Source organism: Neomonachus schauinslandi, chromosome X (assembly GCF_002201575.2).
Source record: "Neomonachus schauinslandi chromosome X, ASM220157v2, whole genome shotgun sequence".
In the NCBI taxonomy this organism is placed as follows: Eukaryota; Metazoa; Chordata; class Mammalia; order Carnivora; family Phocidae; genus Neomonachus; species Neomonachus schauinslandi.
In genome coordinates, this window is record NC_058419.1 from 34,387,344 (window position 1) to 34,399,854 (window position 12,511).

Below are 12,511 nucleotides of genomic sequence, written 5' to 3' on the forward strand. Positions count from 1 at the left end.
CATGCTAAAGACAAAACTGTCACCTCATTGAATAATATAATATATAAATATAATGATATAAGGGGGTTGTGCTGTCATTTATAATAGAATTTTTATGAGATAATCTAAATGTTTACTCTCCTGTGCCAAGGACTATTATGACAAAAAAACAACAGTTAATAATAAAGTGATTATACAATAATATGTATTAAATATTTTATATTCATTTTATTATTTATGCTAATGACTTACCTGACACAGTCAAGAAAAAAATTGCTGTGGAAGTGTAGAGGAAGGTTTCATAGAGAAATTGAAATTTAAAGAATAAGTAAAGATTTATCAAGCATAGAAAGAGAATACCATTTTGATTATTCAAATATATCTGCCGTAAGAAACTACGAAATGGTTAAATTTGAGGCTTGACTGTTTATAAAAGACATTTATTTTAAATTGATATGTGGGTTTATTACATAAATGTCATGAACTCGGTCATCAGATAATAATTGGAGAACAATAAAGAGAAAATGATAAAACTGCTTGAAACAATGATTTAAAAGTCAGTGACATAAAAGTCACTTAAAAGAAAAAAAACAGTGACTTAAAAGACTACCGCTTAATTGCTACTATAAGATAAAAATGGAGTCATGGCGAAGTATCTCTGAACCTTTTAATTTTGCTGTAAAATTGTGTCTGGGGCAAAAGTGTTTTCAAACTAACCAAACATAAGAAGAGGGATGCCTGGGTGGTTCAGTTGGCTCAGGTCATGATCCCAGAGTCCTGGGATCAAGTCCCACATCGGGCTCCCTGCTCAGCGGGGAGCCTGCTTCTCGCTCTCCTTCTGCTGCTCCCCCTACTTGTGCTCTCTCTCTCTCTGACAAATAAAATCTTTAAAAAAAATCATAAGAAGACTAGTGATTCTCAACTATGGCTGCACATTAAAAAATAATAATCTGGTGGGCTTTTCAAAAAATAAGGTACTGGGGCCCCATCAACAGATAAATTCTAATACATAGTCAAGTTGAGAAACAGTGGTCTAGATGACCCAAGAGCGCTTCTATTTTCAATGGTCTAGTGTTCTGTGCTATGTCAAATTAATTTTTTAAATATTAGTAAAAGCTATTTATTGAATAGATTTTTATTGGAATAGGTTCCTCAAACATGATCAAATCACTCACTTAAATGAACTAACTGGCAAACGTGGTAACTGGTAGTGTTGCTTAGAATGACATCTTTTTCAGTTCCCTATTTTACTAATTTATAGAATACCTTTTTTGCTGCTTCCCACCTATATTTGTATGAAAGTAAAATTTAATTATATATTCAGCGGCAAGAGTAGAAATTAATTGAGTAGGTAATTTAAGTTCTTTCTTGTGTGTTAGTGTATGTTGTTCAACTGATTGATAGCATCAAAAATTTAACATTTTCATGGAGCCAGGGTGGCTCAGTTGGTTATGTGTCTGCCTTTTGGCTCAGCTCATGATACCGGGGTCCTGGGATCCAGCCCCGCGTTGGGCTCCCTGCTCAGCGGGGAGTCTGCTCCTCCCTCTCCCTCTGCACCCCACCCCGCCCTGCTGTCACTATCACTCTCTCTCTCTCAGATAATAAATAAAATCTTTTAAAAAATTTATCTTTTTTTTTTAAAGATTTTATTTATTTATTTGAGAGAGAGAGAATGAGGGAGAGCACATGAGAGGGGGGAGGGTCAGAGGGAGAAGCAGACTCCCTGCCGAGCAGGGAGCCTGATGTGGGACTCGATCCAGGGACTCCAGGATCATGACCCCAGCCGAAGGCAGTCGCTCAACCAACTGAGCCACCCAGGCGCCCAAAAAATTTATCATTTTTGATAAGATTTTTTTTTCTGAGAAACTGTGTCCTGGAAATTATTTGGAACAAAAACAGTCTCTTTTTCTGTGTAAACAACATGACTGCTTCTATATGGCAAAATAAAAAGATAGAGTTGTCAGCAGCATGATGCAAATATAACCTATGTTATCTTTTAACTACCTACTCAGAGGTGAGGGTAGTGAGGCAACTAAATAAACATTTTTTAGGCTTGGAATATAGTTAGATGTTCCCTGATGTGTTGCACAGGTATTCTTGATGTAGTTCTTCTAAAAAGACAATTTCAGGGATACAAATTTTCCCTTGTATATGTTAATTCTCTTGACTCCCTTCTCATAATACTTACTGGAATAAAAGGTAATGCTTGGCACTGGCTGGGCCCACACTTTCTCAGAGACAGTATATATAACCAACACCGGACTCATTGCCAAGTATTTGGACACTTTTCAGCCAAGCCGATCTACTTGACAATATTCCTAATATTCATTCAGTTTTTCAATGTTATTGATTGCTTTCTATGAGCAAGACATAGTTGATGTTATAAATCATGACTAATTTTTTACACACCTAGATTTTAATAATCAGAAAGACCCACGTTAAATTCCTACTTCTATTTACTTGCTGCTAGTCCTTGACTAATTTGCTTAAATTATTTGACTCTGTTTCCTCATCCATAGAACTAGAGATTAAAAATAACCACCTCACTAGGTTTCTGAAAGGATTTAGACAGAAAATGTATGTGACCATACATAGCAGAGTTTCTAACACAAAGCAGACATTCAATGAATGTCAAGTTCACTTTTCTCTTACAAAATTATCCACAATTTTAGGCTACACAAATTTTATTCAACCATTTTGGTAAATTGTTTAACCAAGTTTTTAAAAAGTTAACGGTATTATCTATTTACCAGTAATTTTATGTAAATAAGTATTATGGTCCATTTCAAAAAGGACATAAGAAAATAATTTCTGTACCAAAATATAGGAACTCTTAAAGTTCAATGAGAAGAAAACAACACACTAGGAAAAAAAGGACATAAACAAGCAATTCAAAGAAGAAAAAACATTTAGGGATTGTAATCATATAAAAACTGCTCAGCCTAACCAAAAATTAAAAATAAATTACAATACCAATGAGATATTATAGAGTTACACCTTTGCCTACAGGGTAGGCAAAGTTGTATAAAACTCATTGTTGGTAAGGATGCCAGGAAAAAACACAACCTATCTATTTTGGAAGGAGTATAAACGGGTCCAGCCTCTTTGGAAGGGATTTTGGCAACATCACATTGTAAAATACAGAAAATTCATTTTTAGAAATGTATTCTATGGAAACACTTATCATACACAGACATATATCTATGCAAGAGTACTCCTGCAGAATTGTTTGCAAGGACAAACATTAAAAGCAACTACACTTCTAAAAATAGAGGATTAGTTAAATAAAATAAAAAAGGCACATAAAAGCTATGGATAAATCCAAATCATATTCTATTAATTTTAAAAATCATTATTAAACTTGTCTTTTGAGAGTATAAATTTTGGCCTTATAAGAGGTATAATCTGGGCGCCTGGGTGGCTCAGTCGGTTGGGTGGCTGCCTTCGGCCCAGGTCATGATCCTGGAGTCCCTGGATGGAGTCCCGCATCGGGCTCCCTGCTCCGCGGGGAGCCTGCTTCTCCCTCTGCCCACTCCCCCTGCTTGTGTTCCCTCTCTCACTGTGTCTCTCTCTGTCAAATAAATAAATAAAATCTTTAAAAAAAAAAAGAGGTATAATCTGAAATGATTATATATTATATACATATTTCTATAATAAAATATTAAAGATATTAAAACATAAATAAATTAGAATTAGTTATAAGAAAATATTTTTGTAGTGAGTAAAATCATTATATTTAGTGAAAAAGTACTCTGACATGATTTTAATATTCTAATTTTCCTCTAACATGATAACAGAATGTAGCATCCAAAGCCTTTTTAATTTTTTTTTGAGATTTATCTATTTACTTATTTGACACAGAGAGAGAGAGAGAGAGAGCACAAGCAGGGGGAGCAGCAGAGGGAGAGGGAGAAGCAGACTCCCCGCTGCGCAAGGCTTCAAAAAGCCTGATAACTAATTAACATTATTTTGGTACTCTTAGCGCAAAAGCATCAAATAGTTCTTTCAGATTGCCATCCCTAGTTTTGAAATTTAGAGACATATTCAGCAAAATGCTTATACAGTTGACCTTTGAACAACATGGGTTTGAACTGTGTGGGTCCACTTATATGTGGATTTTTTACAGTACAATATTGTGAATGTAGTTTCCCTGTAGATTTCCTAAATAACATATTATTTTCTGTAGCCTAATTTATTGCAAGAATACAGCACATAATACATACAATATACAAAATATGTGTTAATCAACTGTTTCTGTTATCAGTAAGGCTTCCAGGCAACAGTAGGCTATTAGTAGTTAAGTTCTGGGGGAGTTCAAAGTTATATGGATTTTTGTCTGCATGGGGGCTTGGTGCCCCTAACCTTTGTGTTGTTCATGGGTCAACGCTACTCTTATAATCTTTGTTTATTTAAAACCAAGTGGTATTGCCAAAATTTAAATGAGTAAGATTACATTGGGGACATTAGAACACTGAAATTTCAGTTCATCCTTTATCAAAGAGTTGGAAAGGTTAACACAAATGAAATACAATTGAATATTTAGTTGTGTTTTACTTCACAGTATGTGCTCATCTCTGTCACATTTGGGTAGTAGAGTAACAGGGTTAGTTTTGTCTACTGAAACATAATACTGATCTAGAGAAAGTGACCTACAAGTCATTATGGAAATGTCAAAAACTAAAAATATGATCATACAAAATTAATTGTTTCTTGGGGCCACAGTTCTAAATAGAAAAGAATCCTAGGATAGCTTTCAATTTGGTTTCCCAAAATATTTTCCCAGTTCACTTGGTATTTGAGATGATTCGGGTGATACGGAGAAAAACAAACTGTAAGTAAGTCTAGCTTTTAGCCCAACTCTGCTTTCATTTTAAGTAGTTGCTTGATAACTGGGATTTTAGGTACAGAGATCTCTAAAGAGGATTTTTTGGGAAGATACACCATTTGGGTCAAAATCTCTTCTCTCCCAATACCAGGGATTAGGTTTTAATAAAATTTTAGGATAGGCAATATTTATCTTTAATGTTCTCAATAGTGTTTTAATGTCTTCCTGTCCATTCCTAACCCACATTCAGTGTCTTGCCTCTTCTGCTGTAACGCCCAGCCTTGTCATTCTGTCCTATCTTTTGCATCATTGAGAAGCAATATTTTTCTTAAAAAAATTAAAGTGCTTGATGTGGTTTGCTTTCTAGGATAAAAGGGGGATACAGAGGAGAAGAGTAAGTATAACTCAGAAGCTATAATTACTGAAGGGGTAATTTCATATACTGTGGGTGGAGTATTTTTGTACTCACCAAATCAACGAGAGAAATAATTAAATGTCCTTGGGCGCCTGGGTGGCTCAGTTGGTTAAGCGACTGCCTTCGGCTCAGGTCATGATCCTGGAGTCCCGGGATCGAGTCCCGCATCGGGCTCCCTGCTCCACAGGGAGTCTGCTTCTCCCTCTGACCCTCCCCACTCTCATGTGCTCTCTCTCATTCTCTCTCTCTCAAATAAATAAATAAAATCTTTAAAAAAATAATAATAATAATTAAATGTCCTTATGCATAAATTAGGTCCTTGGGTTATTACAAGTTTAATTAGTATTTTATTTTTCAAAATTTATTTTGATGTTCTTGGTTTTTTGAATTTCTGTATAGAATTTGGTTTATCAATTTCTACAAAAATTCCTTCCAGAATTAGGATTTAGGATTGTGCAGAATGTATGGATAATATGGGAAATATTACTGTCTTACCAATATTGAGACTTTTGATCCATAAACAAGGCATATAATTCAATTTATTATGATCTCCTCTAATTTCTGTTATTAATATTTCGCCATTTTCAACATAGAGGGCTTATATATAATTTTTTCAGTTGATTCTTAATTACTTTGTTTTTTATGACTTTAAATGACATTAACTTTTCACACCTGATTTGACATTTGTTTATTGACCTGTATCCTTCTTCCTTGCTGAATTCACTTATTAGTTTTACTGTGGCTGTAGATACATAAGATGATCTACAGGACAATAGAGACAGTTTTATTTTTTTCTTTTCTAGTGATTTTTAATTTCTTCTTTTTGTCTTTTTGTGTTTTGTTTTGTTTTGTTTTTTTGCTTTTGTATAATGGTCTGGACCTCCAGGGTAATGCCTTGTTCCTTTTTTTTTTTTTTAAAGATTTTATTTGAGAGAGAGAGTGAGAGAGAGAGAGCAGGAGAGGGGATCCGAGGGAGAAGCAGACTCCCCACTGAGCAGAGAGCCCGATGTGGAACTCGATCCTGGGACTCCGGAATCATGACCTGAGCCGAAGGCAGTCGCTTAACCGACTGAGCCACCCAGGCACCCTAATGCCTTGTTCCTAATCTTCAGAGGAAAATATTCACAATTATACCATCAAGTATGATATTTGGTTTTCTGTAGATATTCTTTATCAAACTGAGGGTAATTTGCTGAAAATTTTTTTTCCAAGAATTTTGCTTGGGTGGCAGTCCTCTGTACCTTGTCAAGATTAATCTTCCAGTTTTGGTTACTCAGATATTAAACTACCCTTTTGCTTAGGTATTTTTCTCTTTTGTTTCTCTGATTTCTATTTTGTTGTAATATGCTCTTGTTTTTATTGCCTTCCTTTTTGGGTTTATTTTGGTCTTTTTAAAAAATCTAGTTTATTAAGGTAGGACTTTAGGTCAGGGATCAGCAAACTTTTTTTGTAAAGAGATACAGAAAATACTTTAGGCTTTGCAGGCCTTATGATCTCTATCACAACTACTCAACTCTGCCATTGTAGCACAAAAATAGCCGTAGACAACAAATGGACATGACTATGTTCCAGTAAAAGTTTATTTACAAAAATAGGTGGTGGTGGTCCAGATAAGGCATGAAGGCTATAATTTGCTGACCCCTGCTTTAGGTCATGGCTTTGAGAATCATTCTTTTTTTTGTTTTTTTTGTTTTTTTCCCCTAGTGTTAAGTATTGAAACTTACATATTCCTCTATAAGCATTTCTTTAGTTATATCCCACAAACTTTGGTATTTAATGTTTTAACAATTATTCAGTACAAAATATTTTTTCTATTTTCTCCTGTGATTCCTTCTTTGACTTGTGGATAACTTAGAAGTGTATTGTTTAATTTTCTAATATGCAAGGTTTTCCCAGATATACTATTGTTATTGATGTCTAAGATAATTCCTTTGTGGTCATAGAACAAATGCAGGTGCTTTCAACCTTTTTAAACTTCTGAAGACTTGTTTTATGGTCCAGAATATGTTCTATTTTGTTTAACACATGCCCTTGCCCTTGAAAAATAATGTATATTCTGCAGTTGTTGGGCATAGTTATCTATAAATATCAATTTAGTCAAGGTGGTTGATAATATAATTCATATCATCTATGTGTTTCCTGAGTCTTTGTCTGATTGTTCTACCTATTGCTGTGAAAGAATGTTAACATCTCCAACTCTGATTTCATATTTACTTATTTATCACTTTAAGTCTGTCAAATGTAGCTTAATATATTTTTATTTGTTATTAGGCATATACATATTTACGACTGCTATATCTTCTCAATGAATCAATCTTTTATGATTATAAAATGTCCTTTACCGGGGTGTCTGGGTGTTTCAGTTGGTTAAGTGTCCGACTCTTGGTTTCGGCTCAGGTCGTGATCTCAGGGGTTGTAAGATCAAGTCCCAAGTTGTCTTTTACCCCTATTAATACTCTCTTTTCTTGAAATCTGTTATATCTGATTTTAATGTAGTCTCTTTGGATTTCTTATGCTTACTGTTTTTATTGAATATCTTCTTAAATTCCATGTAATAAACATTTTACAAAATAAAATGGAAGTCCTTCCTTGTAGATTTGCAGAACCAAGAAGCCAGTGATTCAGTGGTGTTGCTTATGTCCTAGGAGGCACTAGGGTTTTTTGGAAAGCTTTTACTTAATAGCCTATTGGTTGTTGCCTAGCTGAGTTTTCAGCCCTGTGAACAATTCTACTCTGTGGTTAATTAAGGAGAGGAAGAATTAGAAAACAAGAGAAGGGAAGAAAGGGAGAGAGAAAGAGGGAGTGGGACAGAGGGAAGAGGAAAGGGAGACTGAGATCCATAAGTGCCAGTCCTGCACTTTGGGGAAAACTCAGCGAAGAAGGTTACCTGGAAAAAAGTCTGTATGATTCTATCAACCAAGACTTCCTTGGTAATTTACCCTCCATCAACACTAATGTGTTTTGGTATATGCTTTTTCATCTGTTTACTTTCAACTACCTGTGACATTATATTAAAAGTACATTTCTTGTGAACAAAATATTACATTGGGATTCTTTAATCCTACTGACAGTCTCTGCATTTCCTTTGTTTTTCTTTTCTGTCTTTTGTGTTAAATTGAATATTGTTAGCAAGCAGACCAGTCAGGAAGTTATTGCAGTAATCCAAGCGACTGGTGAAAATGGTTAAAATCAGGTGGAACTGGAGAAAGAGATCAGATTCTACATATATTTTTGTGGTAGAATTGACAGTTCTTACATATGGATTATATATGCTCTGGATATACTACCTGAAAAATGCAGCGCTCCTGTCTGGTATGTAATAGGCACTCAAGAGCTCTTATTAGTTTTCTCTTTTATATATCCCTAATATACATCCTTAGATCCAGTTAGACTAGTCTCCTCGTTGTCCCCTCAAACACATTATATTTGCTTATGCCTTTATGTGCCTTTGCTCATGTTCAATTCCTATGTTTTCCATTAAGCTGCTTATCCTAGAAAATCATTAATAAATAATAACTTCTTAATACATGCTTAAAAATAATAATATAAACTCCATAACATTCTAAGAGGAGCTTTCCTAACAAAAGAATCTCAATACGTTTGAAATGTAAGAAGCTAAGATGGAAACAAAGTCCATTAGATCAAAATTATAGGTTAACTGGGGGTGGGAGGTGGTAAGCAGAGCACAAAGCTCTGTCTCTAAAAGAGAGAAATGAATCTCATGTTTAAAACACTAGATAATCTTTGACTCTGATTACCAACCCATCAACCCCTAGGGAAATCTATTACCGCATTCCTCAAACACAGGCTATAAAGCAACAACAGACTGTATGACCACCCTCCTGCCCCCACAAAATGTGAATTCTTCTCAATGACCATTGTAGATGTTCTTATGGAGGGCAATGGACAAAGGAGATTCACCCACAGAGTTGAAACAGGACAAGAAAAACAATGGAAATCCTTCCAAATTACAAGTGCAACATTGATGAATTTAATTTGTGAGGATAGTGAGCCCTTAGTATTCCTATCCAATGGCATGAGATATACACTATGAATCAATACACTGTTTACTATTTATTCTCTTCCCTGAACGGGAATTTTTATTAGTTATCCCAATCTTTTCCACCATTGTATATTGCATGCATTGGGAATGGATAAATTATCATTTTTAGGATATGTCACCACACTACAAGGTAGCTATCTCTGGACTTATGGAAAGGACAGTACATAACCCTGAGATACTGGACTTGGTCTAGCTTTAATAACTGGATGAAATATTGAACAGTTTTCTTTAGGTGGGGGTTGTGAGTGTGCTTACTGCACATTTTAAGCTAAGTTTATAAAAAGGGAGTAGGCATTCATGTTGGATAGACAAGAAGACAGTTCTTAGTGGATAATGTGGTTGCCTTCGAAGCATTCATTTCCTATACCCAATGGTTTAACACCCACGTAACTTCTCTGACTGACCTAACCCCATGGGATAACTCCACTTCTTTTGTCAAAGGTGGTCCAATTGGAATGAATTTAAAACTTCTGTTGCATGGGTTTTGGGAAGAAAGCTCTTTCTGGCCTAGACATAAGTACAAAGAAAATATAGTCCAATTTGCTACTGGTAGTTATCATGTGATTCCATGCATTTGAAGATAGTAGTTTTTGTATCCTTCCTACTTCTTCTCTCAATTAAGATGACTATCTCCTTTAAAATCCTGGTAACTCTGGGACAATCTAGATTGTTTATGTTTAAGTGTGCAAAACTCCATGCATAGTCTAATTAGGGCAATGTGGAACAGGACTGTTTTTCTACAGAGAAAGTAGTCTCTGATGGAAAGGGATTGGGCTAGGATCTCAAATCTCATAGCAACCATGTCACACCTTTTGGGGGGCATATGCATCACAGTGTGGCTAATTCAGGCAAATATACTTTACCTCTACCCATGGCTTTGTCTTCAAAGTTCTCTCTGGTATAATCCTGATCAACTGACCTGGACTACATGTGAGCTCAAAGTTTCCTTTTGCCCTCTAGCTGAGGGCTTAGATGAGAGGTTGTCTAAAACCAGCTCCTTGATCCTTTTCCCCATAGCCCTTTCCCTTGTCTTGACACAGTGTCAGAGAATACTGACAACAAGCGAATGCTTGGAAAAGCATGTGAGCTCATGTTTAAAAATACTGCAGCTTACTTAAATCATTTATTTTCTCTGGCGCTACAGTTCTCTTGCTTTACCAGCCAAAGACAGAGGAAGTGCTTCTCAGATAGAAAGCAGATTCAAATCTATCTTCTCCTATCAAGAACAACCATACTTAATGGGGAAATAGCATTAGGAATTTCAAAACAGTCAAGAAACAAGGCAGCTTCTCTATCATTCCTTCACTTGCTAAAATCACAGGATCCCTTGGCCCCTCTCTCTCTCTCTCTCAGTTCTAATTACACTTTATCTGCTCTACATGAACACTCTCATTGTCATTTCAGTCCCCAGTTTACATGCATTACAAACTCAATGCCTGATACTCACTGATCTACTCTCTCTAGTTACAAACTCCAAATTCCAAAACAGAATGTAATTGGGCCAGACAAGACTCGGGATAACTCTTCCTGGCTGAGATGTCAGGTCTTGTCCAAAAATGTTTCCCTATAGAGGCCACCCCTTGTGGGTGAGGAAGAGTTATCAAAAGACAAACTGAATTATTGTAGCTGTGTAGCTCTGATCATTGTCAGTTGTCAGAGCAGCTTCTTTTTGCAAAACAAATGTAGATGGTGAGAGGAATGAGAATCTGCAATTATTAGAATAGCCTACTAAAGAAGGATCACAACACACAAAATCATTTTGAGTTTGATTTGCTTATCAAAATAACCCTACAGGAGAATGCATTCTCTCTCTCTTTTTTAAAGATTTTATTCATTTATTTGACAGAGAGAGACACAGCGAGAGAGGGAACACAAGCAGGGGGAGTGGGAGAGGGAGAAGCAGGCTTCCCGGCCGAGCAGGGAGCCCTATGTGGGGCTCGATCCCAGGACCCTGGGACCATGACCTGAGTCGAAGGCAGACGCTTAATGACTGAGCCACCCAGGCGCCCCAGGAGAATGCATTCTCTTAAGAATAGAAATGTAGCTCCAGAAAATTTTGTTAGGAAACAAGGGGCAAGCAAATACCTAAATTATATACTATTACCAAGAAAGTTTTGGTTAGATGGGTTCTGATTTTACCTACTCTCATGCTTTCACATCATTAATATATCTGTGGCTTCTAAATCTATATTTCTAACAAATTTCTCTCATGAGATAATCTGCTTTTGCATCTATAAACACCAACAGTCTACAACTGTTTGACAGAAGAGAACATAAGTTATTTACTTGTCTGTTGCCAGCATCTAACTTTCTGTCTGGATCATAGCAATCATTTGCTGAACAAAGGAATGAATTGAAAGCCTGATTAGCTTGGAAGGCAATCTGAGGATGCAGTGAAAAGAAGGAGAAGAAATCCGAAAAAGACAAGGATGGTGGTGGGGGGAGGTTTGAAGCGATGGGAAAACATCAATTTTGCTTACTTATTATTTGGCCAAAGTTTGATCTCGGGAGTAAGACGAAGAGAACTGGTTTGAAAAGGTGTGTGGCTTTCCAGAAACTACCTTTAGCTAAATGGATTCAACAACCAAGGTTCTGATGCCATGTCCTTCTGGCATATGCTGTCGCTTTACATTTTCAGTTAGCCTTTAGTGTATTATTTCCATTCAGGCACTTTGCCTCCACATTGGATATGTACTTTCCAGCAAAAGGTGGAGTTGTGTGTTTGATTGCATATGCTCAAATGTGAGTCTGTTCCAAAAAAGTTAGAAATATAGTTCATATTTAGTCACCTTTGATTTACTTTTCTTTAAAAATACTCATTTTTAAAAACCAGTATAGATTATTTAGCAGCTCATTACATAAAGGTGATATTCATGGTAAAATAAGTTTCAATGAGGCCAATTTGTAATCACTGTTTCACCAAATTTCAGCTTTCCTTTTCTTAACATTTTAATTTATTCTTAAATACATATATACTACTTTAAGTACGTTTGAATGTAAAGATTCTGAAGTTATAGGTAAAACCAAAGTTCTTTTTGACCTCTTGAATTTTGCTTCTGCTGTGATAATAGCCACTTTCTATCACTTACGCTGTGATTACTAGCTCTCCACTGCTTATCCTACCTGCTCTGGGTGAAGGTTCCTCACAGCCAGCCCCCTGCTCTCTCTTGATAATCCAGTTTCCTCCTCTTGCAATCTGCCTTCAGCAATTTGTGTAGAACAGACTTCT